Genomic DNA, 5,973 nt, shown 5'->3' on the forward strand with positions numbered 1-5,973 from the left:
CCGGAGGGGACGGGGCTGGGGGCGGCGTCCGGGCGGGAGGGCGGCGCCGTCGCTGGGCCGCCCGGGGAAAGTGGCGCGGAAGGGGGTCCGGATGGAGGTTCCGGAAGGGAATGGGGCCCTTGCTATGGCCAGCTGTCCTTTGCCCATAACAAATGCTTGCTGTGTTTTGTGTGGAATATATGCCAGATGGTCATTTATGGACCACATTTGCACATAACAAAATATGTATTTTATCAAGGTAATTGTTGAACTGAAATACAATGACGTGGAAGTATATTAATAGTGAAAGAATGATCTCTCTGGCGGGACCTCGGGCTGGCAAAGCGCTGGAGCCCAGCAGTGTCCCCGCCTGCTGGAAGGGGTCCCCGGAAAGGCCTGCTCTCGAGGAGGCCCACACAGCTTCTCTGCTGGCCCCCTTGGCCCTCAGCCCCCTTGGCCGGCCCTCCTCAGCCCTTGTCTGCAGGCTTCCACCCCCAAGGGGCTCCAAGGCCCTCCCACAGCTTCTCTCCATCCAGAGGACGCGATCCGTGGGGCCAGGCAACCAAACCCCGCGTCCACTTGGCCAGCAGCTCCACTGCATGGCTGACTTGCTCGGTGGGCGCTTCAGCCAAACCCCGAGGTCCACTTGACTCTTGTCAAGGCAGCTTTACCCGCTTGGAAGCCTGTCCTGTCCTGGTCGCCCCACCTCAAAAAGGAGAGAGCCGGGGAAGTTTCAGGCAAGGGCCAGCAAAAGCATGAAGGGGATGGAGTGAGTCCCCTGGGAGGAAAACTGGCTACAACCTTTGGGGCTCAGGAGTTTGTGGAAGAAGAAAAAATAAGGCAGACATGATCGTGTTACACAAAAACATGCACAGACTGGAGCAAGGAGTAGGCAGAAGTCCACCTGCCAAATTTCCTGTTACTTTGCTTTCATTTTCCTGATAGATTTGTATTTTCTTCCAGATTCCTTTTTTAAGCTCCAAAACTAAACAGACTTAGCATAAGAATCTCTTTTGGAGCTTTTAATATACTGCCTCTCTACACTTAATCCCGTGGGTCTCTCCTGGTCCTGTCTCACATTGTTGTTCAACCTAGAAGCTCTGCTTCAGGCATCTCCAAGAGAACCCAGAAAACTCCTGTTTCCCCTCAGTTCAGCGTTGGCTCTGTCTTTCTGGAGAACCTCGCAATTCCTCCTGCTCCTCTTAGTTTCCTGCACCGCCTTCATGCAAATGCCAGTCCATTGTGATTTCTGGGGTGATGGTGTTCTAGTATTAGGGACTGGTGACTGTTTCTGGTGCTTTGCCAGCGAAACTGTCCTGCTGTTTTCGTCTTGTAGCACTAATGCCAGTTACCCAGAAGGTGCTTTTATGACATCTTCAGGGAATTGAGAGACAGCCACAGCCTCATTTCACCCTGGATTGTGTTGTGGAGCCTCTTGCTGACCATGTTCTAAGCCCAGCTCTCCTGAATCAGAGCCCCAAGCGCCTTCTTTCTGTCCAGGGCCAGCAACCAGGAGGGGCCAAGCAGGTGGGGCCCCCAGGGAGCACACAAAGGCAACTGCCCTCCCTGCAGTTTGGCCTCTGCCTCCTGAACCGTCTTTTAAACACCCATTATGCAAGCACCTTTGCTGTACTGCTTTTCCCAGATGCTAATTCAGTGGTACCTTGGGTTAAGTACTTAATTCGTTCCAAAGGCCCGTTCTTAACCTGAAGCATCACTTTAGCTAATGGGGCCTCCCGCTGGTGCCGCCGCCGAAGCACGATTTCTTTTCTCATCCTGAAGCAAAGTTCTTAACCCGAGGTACTATTTCTGGGTTAGCAGAGTCTGTAACCTGAAGCACCTGTAACCCAAGGTACCACTGCGTATGATTTTATTACAGATGTTTTTTTCAAAATGGGTTTTATTTGTATTTTGATAAATTTTAGGTTGATTTATATTTTATCTTTTGATTTTATTATTTTTAATGAATATTTTATATACACTGCTTCCCAATTTTGTTCTTGATAAAGCAGTATCTACATTTTGTCAAATAACTAAATGGAACCAACAGTTTTTGTTTTCTTTATCATAGTGAACAGCTATTAAATTCACCATGATACCAAGAGCAGCAATGGGGTGGCATATCCGTTTAAAAGTGTGCTTTCAACATGCAAACCGAACTACAACAAGTACCCCATTTTCAAATATATGCAGGTAAGAAATTGCTGCCCAATTAAGTCATACAGTTTTGTGATGAAAACTGATCTCAGATGCTGATAAACTGTAAGGAATACGTGGGTTTTATTTATAAAATAGAAATCTATAGAATGACCACACTTAAAATACTGTTTTCAGTTTTAATAATAATATTTTTTTTAAATTTTTTAATAAATCTTTTATTGAATTGCAGTAACAAAAACCAAACAATATCAGAAGCAAAAAAAGGAAAAATAACAAATTACACAAAAGATAAATTAAAATAAAAAGAACACACCAAAAAATGCATAAAAACATAACTTCCCTCCACCCATGTTTGACTTCTTTTATTCGTTGTGTTATTAATATTACATTGTTTTTATTCCAGTTCCATCCATTTCCCCAATATTTCTACCCTGTAAACTTTATTCATTGCATATTGATATATTTGTCCCAGAACAATGTTTTTTCATATACTCCCTTGCACAATCCCATTCAATTAATTTTTGATCTGTTTGTCCTCTTATTGCTGCCGTAAGGCTAGCCGAAACTATATATATTCACAAAATTTGACTTGCCACTCTCAAACAGATGGGATTTTTCCCCCTTCCAATTTTTTGCTATTAGTATTCTGGCAGCAGCTGTTGCATATAAGAATGCTTTTCTCTTGGTTGCAGGAATGTCATTTGTTGTTATTCCCAAGAGGAACGCTACAGGTTTTTACAGTTATTGCACGGTACTTTAAGCATTTTTTAAAGTTCCTCTTGTATGGTGGTCCAATTTTTTAAAATATGTACACATTCCTACCACATATGATACATTGTTCCGATGTCTTTCTTGCATCTCCAACACACACTGGTTTTTTATTTATATATTCTAGCCAGTTTAACCGGGGTTAAATACCATTGGTATATCATTTTCATTAAGTTTTCTCTAATTATGGAGCATGCTGTAAATTTAATGTTGTGTCTCCATAAATTCTCCCATTGTTCCAACTGGATTGTATGGCCTATATCTCTGGCCCATCTGATCATAACCTCTAATAATAATAATAATAATAGTGATAATTTTATTATTTATACCTTGCCCATCTTGCTGGGTTTCCCCAGCCTCTCCCCTCGCCTCGTAAAAGGATTTTTTTAAAAAAAAATGGAACGCTTCACAAATTTGCATGTCATCTTTGCGCAGGGGCCCTGCTCATCTTCTCTGTATCGTTCCAATTTTAGTATATGTGCTGCCGAAGTGAGCAAGTAAAAGGATATTGTTGGGCTGGAAAAGGTTCAGAAAGGGCAACCCAAATGATTAAGTGGGGGGAATAGAGTGACACCCCTATGAACAAAGGCTGCAGCGTTTGGAACTTACTGGTATAGAAAAAAGGCAAGTGAGAAGCAACGTGGAATCATAAGAGTTGGAAGGGACCCCAAGGGTCACCTAGTTCAGCCCCCTGCATTGCAGGAAACTCAACTAAAGCACCCATGACATGACCATCCAACCTCTGCTTAAAAGCCTCCAAGGAAGGGGAGTCCGCCACCTTCTGAAGGAAAGGAATCCATTTCACTGTCAAACAGCTCTTACTGTCAGAAAGTTCTTCCTGGTGTTGAGTTGTAATCTCCTGTCTTGTAACTTGAAGCCATGGGTTCGAGTCCTACCCTGCAGAGGGAGCTGCCAGAAGACCCTCAGTGGACCTCAGTGTCTGGGCTAAACCCTGCTCAAGAATGGAAGATTTTAAACTGGGTGATAGTTGGCCATATTAGCCAAATCAAAAGATTTTTTTTTAAGTAGCTGTTTAATAACCGCCTCTTTCAGTGGGTCTGGGAAGGCTTGCTCACAGAGGGAAGCATTCACCACCCCACAGAGCCCATCACCCAGCCCTTGCCAGCTCATTTTTATGAGCCCAGATGGGCAAGAATCAAAGAGACAGGTGGTCGATTTCAGTTGTTCAAGAGCCTGTCCACATCCTGGGAGGTAACAGATTGGAATTGATCCCATGCAACTTGACTAGACAGGCCCCAGTGGCGAAGGTGGCTTTTAGATTGCGAACCACCTGAAAGAGTCTCCTGCTGCTGTTTTCTGCAGATGCAATAGAGGCGGTGAAGAAGGTCCTCTTCACTGTCACTATCGCCACTTGGTAGGCTCGACGTTGAGTTCTAACCCATGTCCGGTCCGATTCAGAATGAGTTTTCTGCCACTGGTTCTCTAGCCATCTCAACGACTTGTTTCATTGCCCTCAGATCCGTGGAAAACCACGGGGCTCTCCGGGCTCCATGCAATCGGAGAGGGCACTTCGGAGCCAAACAGTTAATAGCCCTGGTTAACCCCGCATTCCAGTGGGCTCCCAGGAAATCAGCTGAAAGGCCATCAACATGGGATAAAACATCCCCTACCTCTGGAAACCATTTGGATCCATTCAGTGGTGGGGACGGACCATCTGAATCAGTCCCTCCCTCTGCAGGCTGAGGGGAAGGGTTGTGGAGAAGTCCAGTTGCACCAGGAAGTGATCTGACCATGACACTTCTTTTGTTTCGCTTTTACTTAGTGTCAGATCACCCACATCCATAGAGATGAACACCAGGTCTCTTTAAAACCAACCAGTCATCTACGACTTCCCATCTTCCCCTTCCGTGGTTCCTTTAATTTTCCCACCTACCCCACATATTCTCATATATCTATTTAACTCCCTTATTCCTTTATTATTCCTTTGTTATGTGTTACACTATTGAATTTACCTTAATCCTACTAACTTGTTCACATGTTTACAGTTGTTTTCCAGATACTACACACAAAAAATCCATTCCTCTTTGTATACTTGTTCTTGTTCTCTTATTTTACTTGTTAGACCAGCTAACTGCATATTCCATCACTTTTAATTGCCAACCCTCCTTATTTGGGACCTCACTCACCTGCCATTTCTGAGCTAACAAAATCCTAGCTGCTGTAGTACCATACATAAAAATGTAAAGGTAGAGGGACCCCTGACCATTAGGTCCAGTCATGGCCGACTCTGGCATTGCGGCACTCAACTCGCTTTATTGGCCGAGGGAGCCAGCTTAGAGCTTCCAGGTCATGTGGCCAGCATGACTAAGCCGCTTCTGGGGAACCAGAGCAGTGCACGGAAACGCCGTTTACCTTCCCGCCAGAGTGGTATACCTATTTACTTGCACTTTGATGTGCTTTTGAACTGCTAGGTTGGCAGGAGCAGGGACCGAGCAACGGGAGCTCACCCCGTCGTGGGGATTCGAACCACCGACCTTTTGATCAGCAAGTCCTAGGCTCTGTGGTTTAACCCACAGCACCACAAGTGTCCCTAATATGTACCATTCCCAAAAGAAATGGGTATTTGGGGAAAGGTTTTTAAACTTTTTTTTTCATCTCATCATATATCATTATCGTTATATAGCATTGTATATCATTTCCCGATACTTGTAAACTATTTTACATATCTACCACATGTGGACATCCTTCTTGAATTGTGGTGCCCAGAACTGGACACAGTATTCCAGATGTGGTCAGACCAAGGCAGTTTCAAATTTTGCACTTATCATTTTTTCTACAAGACATCTGTTATGAAAATTGAAGTTAACTAGTGTGTATGTGTGTGGTAGGCCTTGCCTAGGGTGCAAAATAGCATGGCACAGGCATTGTGGCTGCTACACACGGACAACAGGAACCTGTTTTCCCAGACCCTAATTGGCAGGAGATTGCTGAAATCATTTGGGGAAGTATGCAATAAGCAACAGTTATGTGTCAATTACACCAAGACCAATTTAAACGTATTTGGCAACTGAGCAGTTAAGCACAAATGGCAATCAAGCAGGCATC

The sequence above is a fragment of the Podarcis gaigeae genome, assembly GCF_964106915.1.
Source record: "Podarcis gaigeae genome assembly, chromosome: 6".
NCBI lineage: Eukaryota > Metazoa > Chordata > Lepidosauria > Squamata > Lacertidae > Podarcis > Podarcis gaigeae.